General features: G+C 42.1%; 1 long non-coding RNA gene across 1 annotated transcript in view; it reads left to right on the top strand.

Annotated features, from left to right (window-relative positions):
- Positions 1–12422: 12422 nt before the first annotated feature.
- The window catches only part of Gm3331, a 51315-nt gene continuing 49918 nt past the window's right edge, over positions 12423–13819 (top strand). Inside the window, exon 1 of the long non-coding RNA XR_379227.1 lies at positions 12423–12528. This is a non-coding gene — a long non-coding RNA (predicted gene 3331). The remainder of the gene's footprint in view (positions 12529–13819) is intronic.

A 13819-nucleotide genomic window follows, 5' to 3' on the forward strand; every position in this document is an offset into this window, starting at 1 on the left:
TACCATGGAACAAAAATAGAAGACATTGAAAAGCCAGCTATCTACAGGACAACATCGGACACAAAGGGGCTCACCTCCTCAAAGCAAAGTGGGAGAGACTGGATTGTTGAAAAATAAAACTCAAAAGCAAGATGGAATTGTGGGTAAAATTACAAACCTGGCAATCTTGAACCCATGTAAAGGCAGAAGGAGCGAAATGACTCCACAGAGTTGGCCTCCGTCCTCCCCATGACCCGTGTGATAACAAGGGTCCCTTCTACTTCCCTTAGTCACAACACAATAATACTACTAAATAAAATGCAAAAAGACCACGGAGGAGTTAAAGATGACAAAGGACAAACTTTTGGAGTTGATTAAACGTGTGCATTGACAGTGGTGGCGGGTTAGCATTATCATCCATGAAAGCCGATTCGGGAGTGGGGGTGTCTACATTTCACACGCATGCGCACGCAGCTGAGCTTTACTATAGCTTTGCCTCGGTACAGTTCCTTTGTAATGTCTCCAGTGGCCAGTGAGCACAACTGTTTGATGTCCTGTGCTAAGAAGGTCAGGACCGCAAGCCTGAGTCATCCTGGGGCCACAAACTTCTCTATTTCCAGTAGCAACAAAGCACCATCTTATTTTCCTGAATTTTGAGGTCATGGGATTAGAACGTGAATGGCCAGGAAATTCATTACCACTACAAGGAAAAGAGTAATTTCTCAGAGTAAATTGTTTACAGACAGTGGATCTCAGCAGATCCTTGGTTTACAATGGAGAGCATGGATTCCCTCCCCCTTGTTTAAACATGGTTCTAAATGATCCCACTGGTTCCGAATTTCACTTTGTCGTCCACTGCTCTAGACGTACTAGTGACACATGAAGAGCAAGGATGGAAGTCGCTGTCACGCCAGCAAGCACAGGCACCTTTCTGTCATTGCTTTGTATCTAAATAGCTCTCTCTCTTTTCTCTCCTTTTAAAAATAAAAACCAAGGCATTACATTGAAGTATAATTGACATGCAACAAACCATACGGATCACAATTGCCCTTTATATTGTCTGGCGCAATGTAAATTCTGCAGCCTTCACTACACTATGCTAAAGCTAAGGACACCCACAACCCCACAGTTTGCTTGAGTCCCGTGCATCAGCCATGTCCCACCCCATGCTGCAGATTCCCCTCAGCATGCATTTTCATCTGTCTTCTGATGTGAATAATCAAGTAATTTGTATAACTTGATCCTGCACCGTACGTTATTCTGCTTGGGTTGTTTCCCTTAGTGTAATGATTCTTACGCGCGTTCGCGACCGGCCAGGAAGGACGCAACAAACCGGAATCTTCTGCGGCAAAAGCTTTATTGCTTATATCTTCAGGAGCAAGAGAGAGAATGGCGAAACCCCGTCCCTTTTAAGGAGAATTATCCTCCGCCTAGGACGTGTAGCTCCCTGATTGGCTGCAGCCCATTGGCCGAGTTGTCCTCACGGGGAAGGCAGAGCACATGGAGTGGAGAACTACCCTTGGCACATGCGCAGATTATTTGTTTACCACTTAGAACACAGGATGTCAGCGCCATCTTGTAACAGCGAATGTGACGGCAGCTCCCCACAAATGATTTGAGATGCACCTGTGCTAGAATAACTCACAGGATCCTATCAACAGTTTGCTCTTTTCATTATTGGGGTGGCTATTTATATATTTGCTTATATTTATTTCTAAGTATGTGTGCAGTTTATATGCATGTCTATGTGCAGGTATGTGCAGGATTTTCAGCTTTTGTTGTTACATTAATTTTTCATTTTTTGGAATATTTTTAAATCTTATAGAAAAGCTGAATGATTGTACTAATAGCCCACACGTTTCTTTTCTTCTTTAATAAGTTATTTACTCTCTTATGAACCAATGATTAATGAACCAATACTGATACATTATTGGAACCTGAGATGTTCTACCCACACTGCCTCAGTTTTCACTCAATGTCCATTTTGCCCCAGGTTTCTAGCTAGGTCACCTCATCGCCTTTTCCCCTAGCTTCTCATGGCTCTCTTCTTCCATCTTGTGGGTCTTGGGGATCGAACTTAAGACATATCGGCTTGGCTGCAAGCACTTTTGCCTGCTAAGCCAGCTGGTTTTCTTGTTTCTGATAATGACTACTTTGAGGGGCTAACTTGTAGGACATTCCTCTGTTGGGATTTGTCTATTTTTGTCATAAACACGTTATGCCATACACTGGCTGGACGGTCCAGTTGTCTTTTAAGAAGCTTTATGCCCTTTTCTATAGGTGGTCTAAGCTATATTGTGACCAGTGGTGCTTGAGAGCTCTGGTTGTCCCTTTCCATTGCTGGCACTGATAAGACAGACCTGCTTTCCTTTAGACACCCTAGTGAGAACGATGGGAGAGTTTTGTGGCTTTTAGTTCCCTTTCTCTAATGACTAATGCTCGTTGCCTTTCTTTGGAAACTGGTGGGAGATTTGTAAGTATCCTTCTGTCTGCTATGGTTTGGATGAGTGTCCTCAAAAGGTCCCCATATTAAAGGCTTGGTACCAGGCTGGTCCTGCTGGGAGGTGATAAAACTTTAGGAAGGTGGGGCCCCACCTGTGAGACTTCTCTGCAGGGTGCTGTGGCCTCCCAGTTCCCTTTCATACTGTTCTGCTTTCTGACTTATGAACTGCTTTGTCCCAAGCTCCTGCTAGGATGTCCCTGGATGTATCTGGATGCCTCACCAGATGACCAAAGCAGCAGGATTGCCTAATCTTGAACTTACAGGACTATGAGTTAAACAAATCATTTCCCTTCACAATTAAGTGCACTAGGAACTTCATTGTAGCAACACAAAGCTGACTAATACAGGTTCCTAAGTCTTCTGCCATTTTTAATCATGTTTGTCATCCTCTTAAGTCTTAAAGTCTTTGAGGGATTTTTGAACAAAAGAATTACATTGCCATTTGAGTTTTTGTTTGCTCATTTGGTCAAATATATGAGCTTGAATATATTTTGGACTGAATTCTCTCTGTCTCTCTTTGTCTCTCTCTTACACACACACACACACACACACACACACACACACACACACACACACATCTCATAATTGTAGCCCATGGTCGTGACCCTAAAATCATAATTCTCTTGTCTCAGCCTGCAACAAATGAGCTCTGCAGACACGTAGCCCAGTGTCAGGCTATACCGTGTCAGTCTTCCTCTTATATTCACAATGGTGTCTTCTCAGTACTAGATTTAGGGGTGGGGAGTAAGTACTTTTCCCCTTCTTCTATGGCTTAGGTTTTTTGGTGTTGTGTCAGAAATTTTCCCTAACCCAAAAATCTTGCCGAATGTTTGGTAAAATAAATTTAGTAGTGTTCCATTTTCTATTCAGGTCTGTGATTCAGTTGAGTTCTGTCCTGTCAGATGTGAGTTCTGTCCTGCTAGATCTTGGCCAAACTTAACTTTTTGCACAGCTATGTTTGATAGTTGACCTATTATTTGTTGAAAAGAGTTCCCCACATTATTACTTAGCATAATCATCAAAGGACAGCTGAAAAAAATGGGCCTATTTCTGAGCCCTGAATTTTATTCAACTCCATTCACCTACATGGTCCTCTCAAGGACTGGTCGCTATCTCTAAATCACACTGTTTACCATATTCACAAGTAGACAGAATGAGCCTTATCTTTTGGTGCACTGTTTCTGTTGAAGGTAAAAATGGCTTTGTTCCTTTTCATGCATACTAATTTTAGATTGTGTACAAATCTCCATAGAAGAGCCTGGTGGGATTTAGTTGAACAGAGCAGTAAGTCTCCCAATCAGTATGGAATTACTATCTTCACACTAGCTCGTCTTTCCACCCGCAAGAATGGTTTATCTCATCATCTATTCTTCTCTTTTTAGTGTGAGTTCCTGGGCATGTTGCTATCTTTGTGATTATATACTTAATATTTTGTGATAACACTGTTTGTAGAACTCTGGAATATTTTGCTTTTTATTCACAGATGGAATAGTAAGTATAATGCCAATTTTAGATGATGACTCGGTACCCTACAGCCATCTAATTTTTCGGTTCTAAAAATATTCTCTGAGTTTCTTGTCATAAAAATACCATATGTGCATAATAACTGGTATTCCTTCTTTCCATTTTCCTCTCTTTCCTTTAATTACAGTAGAAAAAGCTATTGATAATTTTCGGATATGGCCTGAACAATCAAGGCTGAGGTAGACTCTTGGTGATGATCTTGCCTCATTCACTATACCATCAAAAAAAAGTGGTACTAGGCTGGTACCTAGCAATGAAAGGAAATACATTCATTTAATGTGACAATGGGAAAATATTACTTTCATTTTTCTTACAGTAATGGGATGTGGAGCATGTAATGTGCTACCATCTCATTTGCATGCTATTTTATGAATTCAAAAGTACCTTTATATCAGCCACTCAAGTGCAAAAATAACAACAACAACAAAAAGAATTTTTGGGAAATCAGTAAGTATGATGGTTTACAAATCTAGCCTCGGCTGGCAGTGTGGCCTTTATAATAAATAATGGCAAGTATATCCTGAGCAGATATTTTAGGGTAGTGAAAAAGACCTTATGCTTTCGTGCAGTTAGAAAATTCTAAGAACTGAAAACTGTAGCTCTGAGTCTCAGCATTTGCAAAGTAAATGCGCAGTCACGGGCTGCGTTCTTAGTTCTTGGACAACTGTTACCATGCTAACATTTGCTCAGATTTGTACACTAGCTTATGAGAATGAAAAGACTGCCATGCTTCTGGATCCTTGCCCAAAACCTTTCACAAGTAGTAAGGGCTTAGTCCAACAAATGATCTTAATGTTGGGTGGTGATGATCACCATGGTCGGGGAAGCAGCCCAGGGGCAGGGGAAAAAGTGATCCCAGTTAGCCACTAAGCTTCCCCTTAACCAAGAAAGGAAACTTGGTAATAACTACCGAAATCATCTATGGCTGTGTGCTACACTGCATGTTTGTGTCCATAGACGACCTCCCTCCAGTCTGCACTATAACTTAGGTGGAATTTGTTGAAAGTCACTTTTCCTTCTGTTTTCACATCATAAATAACTATAATTCCTAAACTTGACCTATGTGTTTCCTATCTGATGCTTTCTGTCAAGATCAGCAGTGAGAAAAGGATATGTAAGCCCCGTGCTTACATATCCTAAACATTACCTGTCTCAAGCTACACTTGCTGAGTGACACTCTTGAACGGCTCATCTGTAAGACTTGGCCCTGATTGTAAAAATTAAACTAGTGATAGTTAGATTTCTGTTTTTATTTCTATTTGAAAAGCACCATGCTCAACCCTTACACAATCATCTTAAGGTAATATCACAAAATAAATATTAAGTAAATATTTGCTAGCAGTAGTAATAGCCTATTGGTGCTGTTAGCATTTACCATTAGTGAGTCCACACTGGGAGCTATCTGACTGTTGGCAGTCACGTGTCAACATCATGGTATATATTTTCTTTACATAGATACTTTGTATGTATCTATCAAACATACATACATACATACATACATACTTGCATACTTTACAGACACAACTTTGAATGCCTGTAAGTGTCTTCCTGAGGTTAAATCATAAAAGTAGGATTGATGAATAGATTTACTTAGCTGCAAGTAGTAAGAAAGAGATTGTTCTTCTAGAGTAAAGGAGTAGTTGGAGGGGACTCAGGGGTGAGGATTCGTCCTGTATTGTTTAAGAAGACAGCTGGTCTGTGGAAGTTCCAAACCATGGGACCTTCCTTTCTACTTTTTGGTTCTGCGTTTGAGATTCTGTCCCAGTCTTTCTTCTCTCTGCAGGCTCACTTCCAAGGTTGTTCTTGTTACAGGCCTGTAACCATGTGGCCTCAGGGCAGTCACAGTTCATGCATCATGGCTATAGTTGCAGAGCAAGGCCATGACTCTCCCTCTTTTGGTGACAGCTTAAAAGTCCCAAGGAAAGGTTTCAGTGCCCACTCCTGACCGTGCAACTGTGTCTGGGAAAAGACATCCACTCCCCAGACCAGCAAGCTTCTCCTCTAAGTGGGAAGGCAGGGTTCAGAGCAGAGGCGACTCCCTGAACTAACTGCTCTACTGGGTCAAAGTTCATATTCACAGCAATTTTAATGCTTATTGCAGTATTTTATCCCCAAATGTTCTGCATTTCTACCCAGAGTATATGTGAGAGGATGTTACTAAATAAACTAACTTCTTTCCAGCCTGTTTCATGGTCCAAGTCTTCCTATAGTAATATATAGGTAAGTAAAATATTGGAGGTGTATTAGTATTATGTCTTTTACTTCCTAAAGTAGAACACTACATTTTTAAACTCTACCCCTGCCCCATCCCCCTTTTGCAGGAATGACTGTTTTGTCCCTAAGTTTTGATGTTCTCAGAGTGTAGTAGCTGTCATCACCTTTCAAGGTGAGAACCTATGTTTCATAAGCATTTAACATTTTGGTCCTAACTTTTATCTGTGTCAGACACTGTGCTGGCTAGCTTTATGTCAACTTGATCTAAGCTAGAGTCATTCTGGAAAAGAGAATCTTAATTAAGTAAATTCCCCTCCCAGGCTTGGCTGTGGGGAATTTTCTTGATTGATGGTTAGTATGGATGGGTCAAACTCATTGGGTAGTGAGTAGTGGATGATTGGTATGGGTGGTCCCAACCCTACATAGGTGAGCCTAAGGGATATAAGGAAACAGGATGAGAAAGTCATGAGGAATGAGCCAGTGACAGTACTTCACAGAGGCTGCTCCAGTTCCTGCCCCTGGGCTCCTGCACTGAGTTCCTTCAGTGATATACTCATAAGCTATGAGGTAAAAGAAATCCTTTACTCTCCAACTTGCTTTTGGCTCTGTTGCTTTATCATAGCAATAGAAGCCATTACTAAGTCATTAACATAAGTCCTTTTAGTTAGAATACCACCAAGTACTGTATTTATATCATATTACCCCTAACAATGTCCAGGTCCCTAACAAGTTCCTTTCACACTCATGACTTACTTTTAAATTACTATTTTTAAGCATATACGTGTGCAGGCACACACTTCCACACACATGTACACATGCACACTCTACTGAGTCTACTTAGTGTTGCATGTATATACATGTATTTAGTGGGAAGCCCCTGGGAATGGATAACCTAGTAAGGAGGTCATGATCAAAGAAAACATCTTCTCTCAATAGCCATTACCAGTCTGAAGCTCTTTATTTAGCTGTGGGACCTTGTAAATTTCTGTTACCATCCATGTTTATATATTAGCTGGTTGTGTTATTATGTTGATCTTTATAGGCAACCAGATTGTGGAGACTTTATGGGTGTAACTTCTCTCTCATGTCTACAAGTACACCTTGAAGCACATATACAGGTCCTCTGGCTCTTATTATCTTTCCACCCACTCCTACGTACATCAGGATCTCTGAACGTTGATGTAGGCATTGGATTCTGGATGTGACAACTGGAGTTAGGCACCCTATCATCACTTTGTCATTTCAAACAGTTATGGATCTTTAATCGTCTCCATGTACTGCAAAAGGATCTAAAGTTTCTGTGGTTGCAAGTCTTCAGAATACAGCTAGAAATGGCATTGGTTTGGGAAAATGCAGCAGTAGTAAGTTTTGCTCTATGGCCTATGAGTTCTCCAGGCCCTGAGCAGAAGTCTTACAGTAAATGTGGCCCAGATGCTGAACCACCAACTTGGATACTCCTTTCCCTTCCTTGCTCTATCTAGTCTCTCCTGTAGGTTTGTGTCATTGCACACAGGCATCCCTTTCCCCACTTTGTTCTCTGTCCATTTCCATTATTTCTTCCAAATGAAGACAACAAATGGGGACTCCGCTCAAGTTTAGACTTCAAATTTACTCCACTAACACTTTATCTCCAATTGCAAATGGTTTTAGTGGGACAGATTCCTTCCCTGGAACACTTAGGAATGTTCAAAGCAGAAATAGGAGCTATGACTACCTATGGGCTCCTCTGAATGAACAGTGTGTCCCCCCAAAATGAGGTTGTAGGAGAAAAATTTTGTATGTGGGACTGACACAACCTACTGAACTAAGCCATCATAGAAAGAAATGCAAATGTTATAGGGCCTCAGTGTTTGGTTATATTTAGTACTCTTTTGGTGAACTTTAGATTTTAACAGATCTTTTTTTTCTCTAGGTAAATAAGGTATCATTTGGTATTGTAAATTTCACTTTATCTTGAGAACTGCTGAAAATGAATATAACACACGAGAAAGGAAGTGTCCCACCTTCTTGACTTGCCTGTGAGTGGGAATTTGTGCTGCCCTCCCAGACTCAGGTTCTTTATCATCCAAACAGGCAGCTTGGGATTCCCCATGATGTCCAGGCTTCCAGCTTCCAGCTCCCTGTTGCCTTAGTAACAGCAACTCCAAGTGTCTCTCCTGATATGAGTCTGAATGCTCTTAGTGGGCACAACTTTGGGGCCATGATGAGTCAGTGCACAGGCCTCAAGAGGCTTCCTGGTAGCTTGAAAGATCATCTCTACTGTGTTAACAAAGTAAACTCAAGGAAAAAAATTAAATTCAAGGAAAGTCACTCTTTTGGCTGGTTGGCTTTCTGGTGTTTTTAATTAACTGTTCTAAGTTAAAAACAAAACAACAAAAAACAAAAACAAAAACATGAGGCTCATTCTGCTTCTTCCCTCATATTGTGAACTTTTTTCATGAAGAATTCCTTTTATTCAGGGACTTGTTACACAGTCTCATGCCACCAGGTTTCTGAAACTACTGCCACGATTGGCTTAGACTTTAGAGTCTCCTTTGTGTGTGTGTGAGCATGGTGTAGACAAAGCCTACTTACCTCTGTGGAGTAAGAGTCTGCTCCTTTGCCAACACTCTGCCCAAGCATACCCTTTCCTGTGCATCTCCTTCACTGGGTCATCCCTTTTCTTCCATTTCTCATCTATCAGCTCCTTTTCAAGCAGACAGACTTCGGTTCTTCACTCTCCCTCACTGAGCAAAGAGCCTGAATGCCTACCTTGTGTTGCATTTAACTTATTTGATTATATTTGGGTTAGGTGATAGAAGCATCACTTTTGCATTTAAGTTGCCCTTATTATTATGAGTATCAAGGAAAAGGCCACGTGGCAATACCAAAAGTGATAATACAGACGTGCTCATAGGAGAAAGGTGAGAATTTTCTTCCTCTTGGTGTTTAAGGAAGAAGGGAACCATCAGTAGACCACACGTAGCCTCTCTCTACCTATCTTTGGCTACACTGTAAGGAGTACTATCAGGGAGTTTTGCAGCAGGAGATGAATCCTGCTGAATGGATTCATTAATCCTTTCTTTAGCCCATGCGCTTACTTGCATACTGGTGTAGAAAGAACTCCCAGGGGGGTGGGGAATATAACACAGTCTATCCAAGTCTTCCTAAGAGGTATGTTAGCTTAATTCTGTGTCATCAGGAGGAAGTTCTCTTGACTGCTTCCCCATCAGCTTAAATACGTTCTTATTAGGCTAAGGTTAATATTTTGGTTTTTCCATCTGCTTTAATTTTTGGTTTTCTTTTAAGAGGCCAGTTTAGGGGGTGGGCTCTAAGGTCTGGTACCTGAAAACCTTTTCCTGTTACCTATGATGATAGGTGGAGGATACAAATGACTGAAAACAGTAGAATGAGAAGAGTCTGTAACTCACACAAGAGGTGATGGGAGATCCCTTAGTAGAGGCTCAGCAGGCATAGCTCATTTGGTAGAGTGCATGACCAGGAGGAAATACAAAGCTCTGATTTGATTCTCAGCAACACACCAAGTAAGTGTGCTGTCATACAACTAGAATCCTAGCACTCAGAAGGTAGCAGCAAGAGGACCTGAAGATGAGGGTCATTCTCAAGTATATAGTGAGTAGTTTGAGACCAGCAAGGGATACATGAGTTTCTGAAATGCAAAACAGCACACACACACACACACACACACACACACACACACACACACACACACCGTATAATTGTGCTAACGGCAGCACAGAGAAAGTCCTAACATGAAGAATATGGCCACTGCACATACAGTATAAGGTGTTCTTAGAAGAATGTCTCCTCTGGACTGAGAAAGCCTACAGTTGGGACTGGATAGGAAAATAAGAATCAGTGCACAGACAGTACTGTGATGCTAAGAAATTTTAATTTTCCACAGTGTTGAGCTGAAACTTTAAAAAAAATTGAGTGCCAAACAAATGATATGCCCATCAATAAGAAGCCAGATTTTGGGGTGTGCGAAAAGGTTAAAGGCCTGATGTGGGCTGTGAATAGTCTATGTCTATAGTCTATGGATGAGGGACAAGTAAAGAAAACCATTAGATCCAAAAGCAGAAGAACTTGGAGGATGTAGTTGTTCGTGTGGAGACGTGGGATAAGGGAGTTTGGAAGGCTCATGGGGGCTCCCAGATTTTACTTTGAGTGTTTGGAAAAAATGAAGTGCTTGTCTTAGCACCTAAGACTCCCCAGTTGTGATTACTTGTTGGCTACAAGCAGTTATACACTTTGATTAAAAACAAACGAAAGGCAAACTAGTTTGTTTGAGTACTCAGGGAGTCTTATAATTTGCTAAATATATACTAAGTGCCAAAAATATGTTTAATTGTTTTAAAAAATGTTTTGAGATGGGGTTCTACTCCCTATTGTGTCTGAGGCTGGCCTTAAACTTTCAGTGAGTCTCCTCTCGGCTTCTTGAGTCCTGGGATCACATGGTGAGCCACCAAGTCTGGCCTTTAATGCTTTCTAGAAGACACATTGGTATAGTTCAAACCTGGAGTGTCCCAAAGGCTCAAGCACTAAATATTTGACCCCCAAGTATACAGGGGTGGTGGTTTAATCTTCAGGAGCTGGGGTAACAGGAGGCTATCAGGCCATTACAGGTGTGACCTCAAAGGCATAATACATCCGTGGTCTCTTCCTTTCTTTTTGTGTTCCTAGTTATGGAAAGAGGTGTTGTAGGTGTAGTTTTACAGTCTATCTGCCTTCACTCCAGGAGCTGACCATACTACCAACTCCTATCCAGTTTCCCTTGAATCCTTGGACAAAAAGTACATAGTTGTTCCTTTTTAATTTGCCTTAGGACACAATTTCTGTGTACTATCTCCCACCTAGAAAACGTGCCCCTATCTATACTCTTAGTTCTGTCTCTCCCACCTTCCCCAAATATCAGTGGGTAGTCACATGTAGCCCCTACCTAACATCCCTGACCATCTGCCTGTAGAAGTGGCCACAGGCCCCAGCTCCTCCCAAGACCTAACATGGTTACCTGGTTCTCCTCTCTCCAAAGCATGGCAAACTCCTTTCTCCTCCTTGTATCGCTGTGCTCCAGGGACCAAGGAAATCCAGCTTTTACCTTCCACCCAGCAATTGACCCATGGCTTTCTTACTGACAGGTCAAGAACCAATTAGGGAACAGGTCTTTTACATCAGAGGTGCCCTCTACAAGGCATCATTCCATCAAGTGCTCCTGACATTATGGGCTGCATTAGGTCAAAGCAATGGGTACCAGCCTTCAGTCCTTGAACAGACATGTCCTCTTGCCACTATATTTTTGTTACCTCCACAGTCTGAGCAACTTGACTGAAATAGCTATATCTAACACGTGCCTACATGACATAAAATCCATTCACTTATTTTGGTAAATTCAGAAACAAAAGAGTCAGGCAGGTTGATACCTATGTGGCCGGGTGCCAGGATGACACAGGTGGAGTGAGAGTTAGGGGTGGTGAAATGCAGGTAGAGCCAGGAACTGCTCCTTGGGGCCCCAGACTTCTAATCTCAGGGACAGAGTTCCCTTCCAGGGGTGACTCAGGACATCTGTTTCCCATCTGACTATCCATTTATGATTTTCTTCTTCTTCCTCCCTCTGACTCTTGGGGTTGGCTGCAGCAGGGAAAACATGTGGAAGCAAAGTTCTCAGTAAATCACCGAGAAGGCTCTAGGGCTTTAGGGCTCATTTTTCACTGGAAAAGCCAAGTCTAGCAGAGGCTAGTGAGGGCTGAAAAAGAAATCCTGGCTTGGGATATCTCTGTGTAATGCGTGGGGAGTCAGGGAGCAGGGAGTATGAGAACACACATACGTGAGCCTGTGAGTGCCTATGTGCATGTGACTATCTGTGCTACAGTGCGGGCTCAGAGCCTTCCTCCTGGCTCCTGATAGTCAGGGAGACAAGCGGCTGAGCCTGGCAGATCTCCTCATACTCTGCCTCGGTCCACTAAACACAAGACTGCTGTCCCTCCATGAGAAAGTCTGCAGAGCCCAGATCAGGTCCAAAGCTCCTACTCTGCCCTTGCCACCCACAGACCTCACATGAAAGTAAATAGGATCTGGAAGCAGACACCCACAAGACTTGGCAGTGTGGTCACCCTGGAGCTGTGCTAGGCAAGGGAGGCCGCGAGAGCATAAAAATGAAGTGTTAGGAAATGTCATCTTCTAGATGGCTTTGGTGGGGTTGGTGGTAAAACTGAATTTCTCAGTCCCGATGCCTCCTTTTGTGTTTCAGCTGCTTTCTATTTAACCATGTTACTTTGGTGACCTGCATCCAGAGACCGCCAGAGTAAGAGGTATGGTTCCATCAGCTGAGGAAATTACAGATGAGTCTGTTAAGATGGGAGAATGTCCGAGCTCACAGGTGCCAAGCTTTTCACAGCTCACTTAGCACACAGCTCTTGGTTCAGCAGACTTTATAACTCAGTCAACCCTTGCTAGAACTAGGTGGAGTTTATCATGGTAGTCGTTAGGGGAAATAATCACTCTCTGTTACAAACTTGATCATTTTTGGAAGAGTTTCTTTTACTGGAACTTAAGGTTGTGCTGGTTCTTTTGGAAGGTTTGGGATCTTCGGGCTTCGGGGGTGGGCCTTGAGGTGCAGGGCTTGGCTTTGAGTATTATCTCTGGTCTCATGTGTTTCTTGGCCCATTTAAATCCTAGTATGAGAAAAGAACTGATTTTCAGTTTAGGGATATTTCCATTGATGAATGGGCCCAATTTTACAGAGCAAATTTAAGACTCATATGATATGAAAAGGATTTCTGTGTCATGTCCAACATCCTGGGAAATGTAGTTTCCAGAAAATGGTGACGGTTTATGAGAAGATTATTGGAAGTGGAGACAGGTCCTGAGAATTGAGGACTCCAGCTTCCCACTGTACAACTGCCTTCTCTACGTGTGCTCTGGATTCTGAGGCAGGACCTCTTCCTTTTTATATTTATTCTAAAACTTCAATTAAAAATGTGTGTGTGTGTGTGTGTGTGTGTGTGATGCCAGGGGGCATGGGTAGAAGTTAGAGGATAATTTATGGGAGTCTTTTCTCACCATGTAGACTCTGGGCATCCAGTTTAAATCATCAGGTTGGTGGTAAGTGCTTTCACCTGCTAAACTGTCTCTCCAGCCCACTCAAACTTCCATGTAACCTGAAGAATAATTTTGTTTGTGCAACTACTATTGGAATGCATTGGGCATTCATTGGCTGAATCAGATGTAGAGGACAGTGCCTGAAACTAGAGTCCGAGGAGGTATAGATAGCGGTGTGTCCACGATGAATACAATGCACAGCCTCCATCCTTGCTAATGATGAAAGTGAGGATTTCCATTAAGAAGGAATTGATTCAAATTATGACTGTGTCTAGAAATTGTCTCCAAAGCTTTTTATAAAATAAAACCTTGTTATGGGGACAACTTAATATACCTAACAGTGGTTTTCTTTAGGATGAGTCATACCAGGCACTCAGAGATCTATAGCAACCTGAATTTGGGGATGATATGGACCACAGACTTGACAGAGATGCACACGCAATCTGTTGAATTCAACCGTGTTATACAATCAACTCAGTGATAAGAGTGACAATATCAGCA

The sequence above is a fragment of the Mus musculus genome, chromosome 9, assembly GCF_000001635.26.
Source record: "Mus musculus strain C57BL/6J chromosome 9, GRCm38.p6 C57BL/6J".
NCBI lineage: Eukaryota > Metazoa > Chordata > Mammalia > Rodentia > Muridae > Mus > Mus musculus.